Source organism: Balaenoptera borealis (assembly GCF_965194805.1).
Source record: "Balaenoptera borealis genome assembly, chromosome: 12".
NCBI lineage: Eukaryota > Metazoa > Chordata > Mammalia > Artiodactyla > Balaenopteridae > Balaenoptera > Balaenoptera borealis.
This window is the reverse complement of record NC_138869.1, coordinates 37,914,539-37,931,032: the sequence shown is the minus strand read 5'-3', so window position 1 is coordinate 37,931,032 and position 16,494 is coordinate 37,914,539. Positions and strand designations below refer to the sequence as shown.

General features: G+C 40.6%; 1 long non-coding RNA gene across 8 annotated transcripts in view; it reads left to right on the top strand.

Annotated features, from left to right (window-relative positions):
* The window catches only part of LOC309607819, a 65,455-nt gene extending 50,342 nt beyond the window's left edge, over positions 1-15,113 (top strand). For all 8 annotated transcript variants that reach the window (XR_014232557.1, XR_014232558.1, XR_014232559.1 and 5 more), the window contains one exon: positions 4,075-15,113. This is a non-coding gene — a long non-coding RNA (uncharacterized lncRNA). The remainder of the gene's footprint in view (positions 1-4,074) is intronic.
* Positions 15,114-16,494: the final 1,381 nt, after the last annotated feature.

Genomic DNA, 16,494 nt, shown 5'->3' with positions numbered 1-16,494 from the left:
GTAAGATGGGGTATTAAATAGGGTGGTCATGACCGCCTCTCTGAGGAGGTGACGTGTGAATCAAGATGAAAGGAAAGAGTGGGTTGTGTAAAGATCTGGAAGAAGAGCTTTCTAGGCAGAGGGATCAGCAGGTTCTAGGACGCCGAGGCAAGAATGAACTAGACGCTTTCCAATCATAATGAGAGGGCGGTTGTAGCTGGAGCAGTGGGCAAGGGGGAGAGTGGTAGGAAATGAGATTCAAGAGGGGGCAGGGCCAGATCACCAAGGGCCTCATAGATCATAGTAAGGATTTTATAATATATTCTAAGTATGAGAGAAAGCCTTTGAATTTTGCTTGTTTCTTCATAAGGAAATGATTTGATCTGCTTTTTTTTAATGACTCTAATTTTTGTGAGAGAGACAAAATCTGTGTGCCCTGTTGCAGGAGATGGCAGGGTCTCGAGATGGAGAAGGGAGAGGAGGGAAAAAAAGGAAAACCAGACAGATCCATTAGGAAGTTACTACAGTAATACCCTTGAAAGAAATGGCAGGGTCTTAGACCAGAGAAGTAGTAGGGGGGATGTGAGAAGCAGTCAGATTAGGACATATTTTAAAATAGAGGGAACAGAACCTCCGGGTGAAAAATATGTGAGTATGAGGAAAAGAGAGAAATGGGGGGCAACTTCTAATATTTTCAGCATGAGCACTGGGGTGCACTTACTGAGATGAAGGGATGGAAAAAGGAACAGATTTGAAGGGGGAAATCAGGAGTTCCTTTCAGGGCATATTAATTTGAAATACTCCTTACACATCCAGATAGAGATGCTGAGTAGTCAGATAGAAGTGAGACAGATACTCATAATTCTTTGCTGAGGGGTTAAATGTCAAAATTCCAGGAGTGAGCACTTAGTAAATGTGGTTCTCTTACCCCTTAAACTTTGGAAAGTACTTCATTTTTTTCTCTGAAGAACTGATTTCTTACTAACATGACTGATTGAACATATCTAGAATTCTACACTCCATACTTACTGAATACAGATCTTTTTTAATGTATATGTGGAACATTTACCAAAATAGACCATGTGCTAGACCAATAAGCAAACCTCAACAAATTTTAAAGGAGTCTGTTTTTCAACTCAGTGGAATCAAAGTAGAAATCAATAATAGAAAAATAACTAGAAAATGAAATGCTTGGAAATTAAACAACCCACTTCTACATAACCTATGAGTTTAAGAAGTAATTAAGTGGAAAATATAAAATATTTTGAACCGAACAAAAAATGAGATATGACATATCAAAATGTGTGGGATGCAGCTCAACCAGTTTTGGAGGCAAATTTGTAGCTTTAAATACATATGTGAGAAGAGGAGAAAGAGTAGAAAAAATATTTAAAATTCCACTTAATAAACTATAGATTAGCAAATTAAACTTAAAGAAAGTAAAAGAAAGGAAATGATACAGGTTAGCATAGAAAGCAAAGAAATAGACAGCAGAAATAAAATGGGGAAAGGTAACAAAGCCAAAAGTTGATTCTTTGAAAAGATGAATAAATTGACAAACCCTTAGCAAAACTGATCAAGAAGAAAAGAAGAGAGAGAACATAAATTACCAATATCATGATTTTAACAGGCCGTATCACTGTAGATTATATAGACATTAAAAGAATCACAATGGAGAAAACAAAATAAATTTTTAAAAAACTAAAAATTAAAAAAAATTTTAAATAGAATCACAATGGGTTATATTCAATATCTTTATGCAATAAATTAAACCAAATAAATTTTTTAGAAATTGAAAAATTTTAAAGAGAATCACAATGGGTTATATTGAATATCTTTCAGCAATAAATTAATAAATTAAATAATGAATATCTTTATGCAATAAATTAAACTGAGATGAAATGGATAAATCCCTTGTAAAAGACAACTTATTAAAACGAACACAAGAAGAAATAAGAAATCTGTTTAAAAAATGAAATCTTTAACTAAAAACCTTCCCACAAAGAAAACTCATCTCAAATGGTTTCATAGGTGAAGTCTTCTAAACATTTAAGAAGAAATAATAGCAACTTTACATAAACTCTTTCAGAGCTTAAAGAAAGAGAAAATTTTTAAACTCATTTTATGAGGTCAGCATAACCCTGACACCAAAACACGACAAAGCCGCTATGAGAAAAGAAAACTACAGGCCAATTTCTCTCATAAACAAAAAATGTAATTATTATTTCTTTAAAAAAACAAACTTTTCTTAAGATATTTCTTGGCTTTCCTTCTATTTTGTTCAGTTAGACTAACTTGTAAGTATATTTTATGACTCTAAGAAATATTTCAGTTTTTTAAACTGAAATCTTGCATATGAAAAGTAGGTGTCTACAGTTTACCCGATACCACCAAAGAATATATTTGTGACCCTAAAACAAAATTAATCATAATTCCTCTTTGTGGAGCAAACCCATCTTTTGGTCCATTTAAAGAAAATAATTAAAATTAAGAGAGTAAAATGACATCAGCCCAGCTCACCGAAACTCATTTGCATGACAAACATCTGCTGACATAAATGATGATGACATTGAGATCATTCCTCATTGTATTCTTGTGATGAGCTGCAGGTGAAAGCAAGCATGCAATCACTTATTGGGGCATGCTCATATCACTCGGCAACACATTATAGTGATGAAGGGCTGTGATGTTTTTAGACAACAAATAATAACACACCACCTCAAGTTATTTTTATGTAAGAAGTTATTAAATAAAAAGATTGTAGTTTAGTATTTTCTTGCTTGTAAAAGCTTTGGAATATTTTTGTGTGCCATTTTATTAATCTCAGTGCCCCTGAAATATGCTCACCTTGATTTGGCCATTTTGGAACATAGAGCACTCAGGCTAATCTATCAGCAGTGTAACTAAATCATCAAATTGGGTTGATTTAGTTTACAGAATTGACTGAATGCTTCACAGGTGCTTACAAACCAGTTGGCTGCAATGGTTCAAAGTGAGGCACCGAGACCAGAACATGAACATCACCTGTGAGCTTGTTAGAAATGCACATTCTCTCGTTCAGACCCATTGAATCAGAAACCAAATCAGAAACAGCAATCTGGGCTTTACCAAGCTCTCCAGGTGGCTTCGATGCCCCCTCCAGTCTGAGGACCACTGAGAGAGCCCCTAAGGATCCACGGGTTATCAATTTCATTCATTCATTCATTTATTTTTGCTCTTCTTGCAATATATATGCCATATGGTCCTCACTTGTACAACACGTTCCCCTAAGACACAAGTTTCAAGGAAACGAAGGAAAAATTATGGGGAAATAAAGGGCTACAATAATTTGAAATGTAACCATTAGAGGAGATCAGCAATTGTCACTCTGTTTTGGCTGTGGCGTGAATAAAATTGTTTATAGACTTAGGCATAAACTCTAAACACATTGGCTTTAACTCTACTTTCTCACCCAAGAACATTTATCAGAATCACAGCTTGGTGGGAGTGATGGTGCTCTCTACCATCATGATTCGCATACAGGAAGAATAAGGGGTCATTAAAAGACTGGGCTCTGGGGCCTGGGTGCAGCTGTGAGATTTTGGACAAGTCTCTTTATCTTTCTGTGCCTCAATTTTCTTATCTGTAAAGCGGGAACAATAATTGCTCCTATCTCATGGGGTTGTGAGGATTAAATGAAAGAAACTATATACAGAACATTCTTAGGATAGGGCATGGCACATAGTAAGTCCTAAATAAATGTTATCAATTGTTATTATTAGCATCAATACCGTTAGATCAAACAAAAGTAAACCTTTTATAAATTTCATTTTATGATTGATGTATCAGACTGAGCCCTTTTGATAGCAAGTGACAGAAACTCACGGACACATTAGGCAAAAAGAGAGAAATTACTGGTCTGTGGAACCAAACTGTGGAAAAGATGGCATGAATTGGCTTTGAGAATGATAGCAACCAGGGACTCAAATGCACTCAGGACCCTCTCTCTCTCTCTCTCCCCCCCACCGCCCGCATCACCTGCATTCTCTTAGCCAAGAAGATGAGCTTCTTTCATTGGTCAGGGAACACAGTCACCAAGTGTTTCTAGTTTTACAGCCTCACCACTTTGTAACCAGAGAGATGATTCGCTTAAAATACTCCACGGATAGCCAAGGCCCAGCGTGCGTCGTTGCCTTTCTTGGGACCAATTTCTCTGGCCAGAGAAGGACTCCTTCCCACTCTACCCAGCACACTTGGCCGCAGCACCAATCCACCACGAGTTTTGCTGAGGATTTGTTTCCCTTTAAGGTAAGCCTTGAGCAGACTCCTTGAGCCATCTGGTTTGAGAGAAGTAACCAACCATTTTATTCCCTCTTCCTGTTGTTGCTGTCATCCTGACCATTTCACAACCTGGTTCTTGATGAGTGTCCCATCTTTCATGGCTTTTGTTGAGTTTGACCCAGGCTGAAAACGGGACGTGTGTTTATTTTACCTGACAAAGTACCCATGGCTGAAAGGTTTGGAGCTCTCACGAACTGTACTTTCTCCCCCTCCAGATGGGGCTGTAATTATAATTTAACTGTCTGGGTCCAGCTTAAGGTGAGGAAAAGATATATTAAGTTTGCACACATGTTATTCTCCTACCCTCACCCACATCCCTTCGGCTCTCCACATTTCACATGCAACCACCTCTGGGGGGAGGTGCGTGTGTATGTGTGTGTGTACAGACAGTCGTGTTACAAGTCTCATTTTGCAAAGTTTATGCAAAAACCAAACACCTAGGTTCAGAGTTTCCTAAAGGAGTCATCTGAAGTAGGTGCTTTATGCCAAAATGTCACAAAGATTTATGTGCTTTCATTTGTGCATTAAATTGAGGACAGGTGGGAGAATGCTCAAGCCTGAGAAAAACTGATAGCTCATTTCTCCCTTAGAGGAGAGAGATGGCTGTTATGATTACTGCTGGTTCAGATACGATAGATACAGAGTTTGTTTTAAAAAAAAAGGGGGGGGGGGAGGGCTTGTGTTTGAAAAGCAATATTTCAGCAGTCAAATCATTACCACTGCAATCGTGTTTCTCACAAATGGGAACCCTGGACTGAGATCCCAAGGTGAGTCCTGCCCCCAGTTCAAACAGAGCAGGCAATACCCTACCCAAACAGCCAGGAAAATGGCCCGGCCTCCATTCAAGCTTGCAGAGAAAGGGTCTCTGGAATTGAGGGAAATGGCGTCCTCGACACATTCCACATTAATGGCTTGCAACAGGGTCGGTTACACATATGTAACCACTCATTTTTTAATTTGATTCTTGTTTCAAACACCTTTTCAGGACCCAATACATCTAAAAAATGTCATCACTTGTCGCTACTCTATGCCTGGCCTTGAAACCAGCGATTCGATGTGCTGAGTATTCACCTGGATTTGAAATAGTGTGAATTTGCATTTCAGAATAGAAATACTATGTGGCAAACACAGGCAAGCCAGATTTTTCACAAAGAGAAATGAGAGCTGCACTTGGAAAGCCTGGTGGTCAGCCTCCCGTGGGAGGGACACTGCTTGTCCCTGGGGTGACCTGGAGGCATACTGGGTAAATCAAAATTATTCGGTACACTCAATCCCTTTGAGGTTCAAGCTGAGCTTCTGAATCAAATATTTATCAAACCATTGACTTGCTTCTGAAGCAAGAATTTTCTATTTGGAAACCAGAGCTGTGTTCACACTGAGGGGCAAAGGACATACAATTAGTCTCTGTTTTTGTATGACTTCACTCAGTTACATGGATACAAATGAAATTTGAAACCTCCTAATGATTTCTGATTTTTTTCTTGTGTAGGCAATTACTACAATTCTAGTGATCTGTCATTTTAGACGACCACTAAATATAATCACCAGATAGTAAGAAATGCTCAACAAGCAATAGGGAAAGTGTTCAGATAAAATACCCTATAACTTCCAGACATTTTTGTCTCACTGTATTTAGCAGCTCAGCTTGTGATATGTATGTGTTTGTGGGGTGATAACTATGACTGTTAAAGGGAAGTAGATAAAGGAAGACATTTGGAGATATATGGTGTTAATAGTTCAATAAGATAAATGCTTGTCTTTTAAAGCTGAATTCCAGAAGAAATTGCAATGAAGGAACTGACATGACATTTTTTTCTATGCCAGAAAAACATACTATCTTGCACCTAGATTGAAGACTGGTGTATGATATGCTGAACAATATTGGGATGACACTGTTTAATTTCTAAAATATGCACATTTTTTTCTTGTATCACTTTTTAGCAAAAAATGTGGGACTCTGGGAAGTTTTGGGGTTTTTAAAATTTTTATTGAAATATAGTTGATTTACAATGTGTTAGTTTCAGGTATACAGCAAAGTGATTCAGCTATACATATATATATATGTAAGATTATATATATTCTTTTTTTACATTCTCTTCCATTATAGGTTATTATAAGATATTGAGTATAGTTCCCTGTGCTACACAGAAGGTCCTTGTTGGTTATCTATTTTGTCAATATATATAATAGTGTGTATATTTTAATCCCCAACTCCTAATTTATCCCTTCCCCCCCCCCAACCCTTTGGTAACCATAAGTTTGTTTTCTATGTCTGTGAGTCTATTTCTGTTTTGTAAATAAGTTCATTTGTATCCTTCCTTTAGATTCCAAATATAAGTGATATCCCATGATATTTGTCTTTCTCTGTCTGGCTTATTTCACTTAGTATGATCATCTCTAGGTCCATCCATGTTCCTGCAAATGGCATTACTTCATTCTTTTCTATGGCTGAGTAGTATTCCATTGTATATATGTACCACATCTTCTTTATCCATTCATCTGTCGATGGACATTTAGGTTGTTTCCATGTTTTGGCTATTGTGAATAGTGCTGCTATGAACATTGGGGTGCATGTATCTTTTCAAATTATGGTTTTCTCCGGATATATGCCCAGGAGTGGGATTGCTGGATCATTTGGTAATTCTATTTTTACTTTTTTAAGGAACCTCCATACTGTTCTCCCTAGTGGCTGTACCAATTTACATTCCCACCAACAGTGTAGGAGGCTTCCTTTTTCTCCACACCCTCTCCAGCATTTATTGTTTGTAGACTTTTTGACGTTGGCCATTCTGACAGGTGTGAGGTGACACTTCATTGCAGTTTTTTTTTTTTTTTTTCATTTTTTTTTTTTTTCATTGCAGTTTTGATTTGCATTTCTCTAATATTTAGCAACACTTAGCATCTTTTATGTGCCTTTTGGCCATCTGTATGTCTTCTTTGGAGAAATGTCTTTTTAGATCTTCTTCCCATTTTTTGATTGGGTTGTTTGTTTTTTTGCTATTGAGCTGAATGAGCTGTTTGTATATTTTGGAGATTAATCCTTTGGCAGTAGCTTAGTTTGCAAATATTTTCTCCCATTCTGAGGGTTGTCTTTTCATCTTGTTTATGGTTTCCTTTGCTGTGCAAAAGCTTTTAAGTTTAATTAGGTCCCATTTGTTTATTTTTGTTTTTATTTTCATTGCTCTAGGAGATGGATCCAACAAGATATTGCTGCAATTTATGTCAGAGAGTGTTCTGCCTATGGTTTCCTCTAAGAGTTTTATAGTATCCGGCCTTACATTTAGGACTTTAATGCATTTTGAGTTTATCTTTGTGTATGGTGTTAAAGAATGTTCTACTTTCATTCTTTTATATGTAGCTGTCCAGTTTTCCCAGTGCCACATATTGAATAGACTTTTCTCCATTGTATATTCTTGCCTCCTTTGTCATAGATTAATTGACCATATGTGTGTGGGTTTATTTCTGGGCTTTCTATCCTGTTCCATTGATCTATATTTCTGTTTTTGTGCCAGTACCATACTGTTTTGATTATTGTAACTTTGTAGTGTAGTCTGAAGTCAGGGAGCCTGATTGCTCCAGCTCCATTTTTCTTTCTCAAGATTGCTTTGGCTATTCAGTGTCTTTTGTGTTTCCATGCAAAATTTAAAATTTCACTGCTTGTTGAAAATATTCCAAGGTATTTTATAATTTAAGAATAAAGAAACAAATTCTAGTCTCTATGATTTAAAAAGCATGCCTTGAAAGAGAGCCCTACCTTAAATTTGCAGTTTTTCATAACAGTGGATCTTAACCATTTTTGAGATACACAACCCAAGCATACAAATAAGTTGCTTACAATGTCAGTGAATCCACAGACTGTCTAATGCCCATTCCAGGTGCTGTACAGGGCTATGGAGTCAGATTACCATCCCCAGCTCTGTGCTTGGCACTTTCATCAACTGTCTCTCACTTGATCCAAATAATAGTCCTCAGAGAGTCCTATCCCTCTGTCCAGGTCATGCTCACCTCAAGCCAGGGTCTCTGGCCGGGCCTGAGAACCCAGATCTGACCACTGCCAACTCATACAGAAGATCTTACTTTCTTTACTTCCTCCACCCTGATCTGGGTCTCTAGAAACAACTTCCCAGGTAGGATCATAGTTAAGGTTACACTATGTCTTCCTTGGTAGGCTGATCGGGCAGAGTGTGAAATACATTTTTCCAGGAAAAATGGCCAGGGTTGTTTGGGTTCCCAGTCTATATCCCCACAAAGTCTGGTGGGTGGAGAGTGCTAGCACTTAACCTCCATGCATCACAAGGTCTCCATGAGAAAATTCACTGTGGCTTCTTTGGAGTGACTTTCTCCTTGTCACAACAATACCAGAAACATGCTGTCCCAAACCTCTGGCACAAATGACTCCCCTATTTCCCAGTCATTGGCAATGAACCCCACCATGACTTAAAATAATAAAAACAAGAGCTAATTGTCAGCACTGGCTTTGTACCAGGTACTTCATACATAGTAATTTATTTAATCCATATAACAATCCTATTAGGTAGGTACTATAATTCTACACTTTTCATCATTGAGGAACCTGGGACACAGAGAAGTTTTTTTTTAGTTTGCTTGTGATCACAGCCAGTAAAGGTTGGAACCAGGACTCAAATCCCAGCTCTAAGTCCAAGCTCTTACCACTTGACTCCACTTAGCAATGAAAAAAGAAATGCACACACTTACAAACAAAAAAATGTACATATGTTGGGCGTCTTGACCAATATTTTAAATTTCTTTTACTGATGTAAATATGCAATCAAGATGGTTGGGAATACCCCATTCAGTTGATGGGATGTGGAGTTTGAGAAGGCAGCTATAAGGTGTAGAAGTGAGGCAAGCTGTGAACTCAGCCCTGAAGGAAAACCATAGAAGGTCATCTTCTCCTCTTTGTCCACCACCAACATGGCAAGGTATTGTGGAGTCACAGAAGGAGGAAGGTCTGGGTAGAAGTGAAGGTGCAGTTCCAGGGGGTAAGGAATAAGAAGACAAAAGGGAAACACCATGTGATTCCACTCAGCTGAAGCCAGTGTCCAGAATGGCTCACAACCAATGGGGGACATAAGTTGGAGATTGTTCCTTTGTACATACTCATGACCTCTTGTTATTCTACCCGCATGCCTGTGTGTGACCATGTACAGTAAAGCTTACATCAGGGGGGCTTATTTCTAAAGTCACAAGGCAAAACTTGACAAGACTTGACCTTTCCCTGTACATCCCTGAAACTGTCTGTGAAGTATACATAGACGTACCTCTGTCAGTGAGGGAAATGCAGCCAATCTGTCCACCAGCAAGGAAAGAAATGTCCGTTCCTTCAGTGGAGCACCCCAGCAGGTAGTTTGAGTTGAAGGGCCATGTTATTCAAACGATACAGATTTTTAAATAGCAGAATTGCCCTATTTTTAAATAGGCGGATGCTTGTGCTAGGAGATACACTAGGGAACCAGGACAGAAAAAGGAAACACCAGATTCCTATTTCCCAACTCATGACCATCCTAGGCATAACCCAGTTGAAGGAAATGATGCCCAGAATTGATCTGGGTGATCATGGTTCCATTTGACTAAGTTGAGCATGTACAAGGGGGATCCCACTGATATTCTCATAGGCAAGGCTGGTGCTTAGTCATTACACATTGGTGTTCTGGACTGGCCAGTGAAAGTTCTAATTGGTCAATGCCCAAAGTGCCTTGCTGTACCAGTTTAGAGTTTTGACTGTTACTCTCTCTGAATGCACATGTGAACCTGTGCGTGCACACATGCCTTCCCATGCTTATCTCTCCATCACAGCAGCATCGGTATTATGTCTGGACTCCTTAGCTTTAAGGGTGTGTTTTATTTACCTTCCAAAGCCTGGCTCAAATGCTACCTCCTCTGGGCAGCCTTCCTTGCTTCTCTACAACTGGGCAGGATCTCTCCTTCCTTTTACTTCTTTTGCCATTTCTTCCACTCTGCCTTTTAGTACAGTGATTGGAGGTCTGACGTCCCGTTTAGGACATGAGCTCATGGATCCTTAGTGACCCCCTTTTCAAGAACATTAGAAGATTGCCTTTTACAAAGTCAGTGTTCAGCAAATCTTTCATAGAAAATAAAATAACAAGTGAATGAATGAGTGATTTCATTTATGTGATTGAACCAGAGATCCATGAGAAAAAATAAATAAGTGTGAAAACACTAGTTATATTAGCATGAAATACATTACCTTTTGTGGGTTTAATGTGACCAAACCATTGTTGTCTGTGTCCCCCAGTCTCTCCTTTCGATCTCCTAATTCCAGCTGCCACTAAGACAAAGGTAGAATAGAAAACCACTGAATGACAAAGGAATTATGAAACTTGGAATTTGGAATCTATCCTGGTAGAGGTGGGAGGTGTTGAGTCAAGACAACTTCTACCTATTAGTTTTTCTCTTTATAGAAAAGACTGTACAGAAGGTCTCTCTCTCTCTCTCTCTCTCTCTCTCTCTCTCTCTCACTCTCTCTTTGCCTGCTTACTCACCATCTGTTTTCTCCCTAATTTACAAATTACCCTAATGTCCTACCAGGAAGTAACTTCACCCCATGGCCCCATCATGGTACCTAGAAGTGAGTGAAATTCCAGTACCACCTTCCTCCGTGGAAGTCAAAGTCTGCAAGAGCCAGCCCCACCTTTCACAGATCCAGCATAGACAGGGCAGGTCTGTCTCCTGGGACCTTGAACCTTGGTCTCAGAACTCAAGGGCAAGAGGTCAAGACCCAGGCTAGCAACCCTGTTTGAGCAGGCTGACCTGGCTGTGGCTTTGCTTCCCTTCCTGCTCGCATCTCCCTGGCCCTCCCACCAGCCCTTGGTGCCTGCCCACCTTTACAGCTCTCCGTCTTCTCTCTGTGAGTCCCCAGGAGCCTCCAAATAAATTCCCCAAGGTTTCAATTAGCCAAAACCAGTTTACATTGCTAGCAACCAGTACTTCTAACCAAGAGGCTTCAGGAAGAAATGTTCTGTACATGCTCGGATTCCACATGCACTGAGAGTTTCAACCATTGCAGACAGAGCATGGAGCTGATAATTAGTCTTGTCAGTGGCAGAAAACATGATGGGTTGTGCCTTTTAGGAAAACTTGCCCTCCTGCCAGCCTGAATCTAGTTGCCCCTCAACATCACCTACCTGTTTTGTGGGATGTCTCCTTGCAAACAGTTTAAAAAGATGACTCAAATGAAAATATCCCCCTATGCAACCCCCCAACACACACACACAGCAGTTACTTCTGCTGTTGTATCAAAAATGAAAGTTTTTTGAGTCATTCTGTCATGGACCAATCCATTCACCAAAGATAATGAGTTTGTTTTCTTAATGAACTCACTCTCTCACTAGATCCCCTTGGGAAAGCCCCATTACTATTACTTAACTACCTTTAGGGGGATATTGAAAATGACTCCCTTCAATTGGATCTAACTGGTTAAAGTAGCCAAATCAAAGCTTCAGAGTTCCAACCCAAATATTTCTTTTTTAGTTCTTATACACATAATTACATATGATTTACAGTGACGCACAAAATTTCCGGAAATAAAAGCAGGAATCTTTGTTCAAAATTTTATCCAATCCAGAAAAAATATACCCAGGCAACAGAAGACAGATGTCACGATCATGGGACATGTGAGGCTGGAAAATGTTTGCTGAATGCATCTTCACTACCCCCTGAAATCCAATAAAGGCAGGAAAGCAAGATCTTGGCAGTACCCAGGGGAAAACTGAAGTTCTCAGAAGCTCTGAAACCTTTTGTGTTGCTCTGAAAACTTCCCTCCAAGTGATCCAGTGATTAGAAACATTTCCCTACAGCATGAAGCTACCTGTGGAAGAGCAAGCTCAGAGGGAGGGGTGTGTGTTTGGGTGGCAGGGAGAGGACCAAACCATGCGGGGTCTTAGAGAAGCGCTCATGGTAAACAACGCAGTGGAAAACATACTACAGCTATGCAGTGAAACTCCAGTGGCCACATCAATGTCCAGATGCCCGGGGATTTGCAGCTCAGACCCTGGCCTCTAGGGAAGGTGGGAAGGTATCATGTTGACTCATGAGGGAAGGTTAAGCAACCAACTATTAAACTGCTTATCTGAGCTGAACTTGTGAACTACAAAGGTTTCCCTATCCTGGGTAATAATTAGCTGTGCACAATTATCAGCTCTAAATAATAGCCGTTGTTGAAAGGCAACTGGGCCAAAACACCGACTGGGGTTTTGCAAGGATTTATCGGTGAAATCAACTGCATGTAGTTGACCCTGGGCCTCCTCTTCCCCATCATCCCCCTCTCAAAAAGTAAAGGAGATGCCCCTCCAACCACAGACAGACAGACTGGCTTCTTTGGGTCATGTGTGACCCCCGGTCTAGAAGGAGATGTTCATACCCCATCTCCCAATCTACATAGACAGATGAGAGGTCTCTGCCTTTGATGTAGGGCCTGTTCTTGGGTCCTTGCATGTCTCTTCAGTCACTTCACACCTCTCTTCCTCTCACGCCTGTGGTACGCCTCTTGCTCAGCCTTTAGTCACTCTCTAGACCTTTTTCCCTTTCCCACCTCAGCATCTTTGTGTTTGCTGTTCCTCTGCCTGGAATGTTCTCTCTCATGACCAGCTTCACTCTTAGCGCTCCATTTAAATGGCAACCTCCACAGAGAAGACCTCCCTGGAGACTGCCTTGAGTAGTGCCCACCTTGCTATCTTCTAGAGTAGGGTCAGCAAATCATGGCCTGAGGGTCAAATCTGGTGGGCCACCTGCTTTTGTAAACAAAGTTTTATTGGAACACAGCCATGCCTATTATACATAGTCTGGGGTTGCTTTCACCCGACAGTGGCAGAGCTGAGTGGTTGTGACAGAGACCATATGACCTCCAAAGTCAAAAATATTTACTACCTGGCCCTTTACAGGAGAAGTTTGCTGCCCCCTATTCCATAGATTGAATACATTCTATAATTATTTTCTCTACTACTCACTTATTATTATTTTCACTCAAAGCTGTAAGTCCAGATACTCAGGATCTTGTCTGTTTTATCCCCAGCACCCAGCACGTTGCCTGGCACAAAGATGATGTACAACGCTCAAACTAAGCAGGGATTACTACTCCTGTTTTCAAGATGGAAATGTTGAGGGTGAAAGTGAGGAAATGTATCTTGCACTGGAGTGGTTTCACTGGAAGTGGCTAGTGTCCTTTTACTTTAGTTTTCTTTATGGCCCTTTTCTATATTGGTTGGTTTAGAGTCTGTTCCCCCGACTAGAACATGAGCCCCAAGAGGCCAGTTGCCATTTTTTCCTATCTTGATTACCATGGTGTCAACAGCACCCTAAGCAATGCCTGGCACTTAATGAGAGTTCAAGAAAATGTGTTGAGTGACTGAGTGAATGGATACCCTTGGCCTTAGAAGGAGGTGTTTCTGACTCTGCTCCAGAGCTGGAGGAACAGTGATGTGCATTCTGAACATGGCTACAGTCATAAGGAACCAACATGCGTATTATTTCTCAAAACCATATGGCCACATTCCAATTATTCTCGTCAGTGGAGGGCTGCCCTTGCTCTGGAAATCCTGAATGCAGATAGTTCAGACCCCCGTTCTGCTTGGATGAAAAGCACCTCCTCTTATGTAGCTGTGACCATTGAACTTTCCCAGTGTGGGTGGGTTTCATTTTTACTAAATCAGTCAATTTTCCCTTTTTTTTTTTAATAATGAAACTCTCTAGGAGTTAAGCCAGCATTTTTTTGTTTTGTTTTTGTTTTTGTTTATTTTTGGCTGTGCTGGGTCTTCGTTTCTGTGCGAGGGCTTTCTCTAGTTGTGGCAAGCGGGGCCACTCTTCATCGCGGTGCGCGGGCCTTTCACCATCGCGGCCTCTCTTGTTGCGGGGCACAGGCTCCAGTCGCGCAGGCTCAGTAGTTGTGGCTCACGGGCCCAGTTGCTCCGCGGCATATGGGATCCTCCCAGACCAGGGCGCAAACCCGCGTCCCCTGCATTGGCAGGCAGACTCTCAACCACTGCGCCACCAGGGAAGCCCTAATTTTCCCTTTTAAAGGAGAGGGGAGGAAGTAGGCATGGTAAGGGGAAAATTATGCACATTGTGAATCTCAGACCCAGGCTTGAACCTACCACTTATTGCTTATATAACCTGGGAATAAATCCAGTAATTTCCCCAAGCCTAAGTGTGCCCATTCATTAAAAAGCGACACAAATATCAACCTTCCTGGATTGTTTTGAGACTACCATGAGATAATGTGTGCCAAAATGTGTAGAGTATGATACACTGTAGGTCCATAAGGAGCTGTTTATATCATCATTAGCATCATCAATAATAATAACTTCAGAACAGAGTTGGTGTTCAAATAACTAGCAGGACGTAGTACTAGTATAGAATAGTAGTTAAGAGTGTGAACTTTGGAGCTAAACTACCAAAGCACAAATCCCAGTTCTGCCATTTACTAGCTATCTGACCTTATGTAAGTTGTTATTGTTATTATTATTGTCAATAGTTTTACTCCTCAAAAATCCCTCCAGCCCCTGAGAGCTTTCTCTGCAAATTCCACGCATAACCTCATAGCTGAAATGGGGATGCTACTGGGAATGAAATATGGGTCAGACTCTCATTAAATATCTCAGGACCTTTTCTCTAAACCATCCTCAACCTGGAGTTGGTTCTCTATCACTTTCTGCACAGCTGTTTTTTTCAATGATTGTTAAGAATATGACCAAAACCTATGAAAAGAACTTAAGTACAGAATGAGCTTGAAGCATCAGCAGTTGGTCTGTGAGAAGCATAGAGAAGGTAGTCAAAGGATAGAAACCTTTTTTTTTTTTTTAAACTCCCCAAAGGGATTCAGCAAAGCATTTTTTTAAAAAATAAATTTATTTATTTATTTATTTTTATTTATTTATGGCTGTGTTGGGTCTTCGTTTCTGTGCGAGGGCTTTCTCTAGTTGCGGCAAGGGGAGGGGGGCCACTCTTCATCGCGGTGCACGGGCCTCTCACTATCGTGGCCTCTCTTGTTGCGGAGCACAGGCTCCAGACGCGCAGGCTCAGTAATTGCGGCTCACGGGCCCAGCCGCTCTGCGGCACGTGGGATCCTCCCAGACCAGGGCACGAACCCGTGTCCCCTGCATTGGCAGGCAGGCTCTCAACCACTGCGCCACCAGGGAAGCCCTAGAAATCTTTTTTAAAGTGGCAGTGCCCCCACCAATCAATGACACAGACCCCACTCCCTCCCCAAGATTAAACCAGAAGTTAGAACCTGGCTGACCCTTACTTGAAAAGGGAGCACGAGGGGGCATGCTTACACGGCTCTTCTTTGAACGGCTTCTTTCTTTCTATCCTTAAAGTCAAGGCCAGTGACTAGATTCTCTTAAGGAACAAAATCCAACGTTGAGACTCTTATCCAAGTTTTGACTCAGCCAGAGATATACCTTCCATATTGGGTACTCACCTGTCTTTAATGAACCTCACCACTATAACCTTGGCCATAGTGAGCTGACCTTATGAATTTTTCTCCATTCTTTTGGGATCCACTTAAATCTTTTCAGCTTGAGTGACACTCTGGGCAAGTTTTCATGAATGGGATAGCCGGGAAATGTGCCTGAATCACATGCCTGATCAGAGTATGTATTTTTCTCATTTATGCTGCCATAAGCCTTTTTTATTAATATATTTCATCAGTATGAGGATTATTATTAGATATTACTGTTTCTAAACTTTATCCTAAGGATAAGGCAAGCAGGAATTTGCTTCCAAAGCAACTTACTGTTTCTACCTTTTAATAATTGAAGGTTTTAGTATGGTGATTTATTCTTAAGCCTCTTGATAATCCTGGCAACTCTAGGTGTCAGAAAATGGAAGGCAGCCCTCCTGCATTTTGCCATGTATCCAAGTCGTAGCTTTAATGGAGTCTAGCTAAACTAAAGACCATTTCAAAACAGGAGAATAAGACGTGGGCAAACCAAGGATCCCACATAAATCCTTCTGTGGAACCAGGAAATGAGCATCTAGTTGAAAAATGTGCCTGTTTTTCTCTCTCCACACCCCTTCCTACCATCTCAATGTTGCTTTAAGATTTAGCCCTAAATAACTGAAGCATGGGATAGAGCCACAAAATATAGGCAGTGAAAAATCTTTACTGGAGTGCCCGAATCAAGCTAATCCCTTTAATGCTGACGATGGCACCAT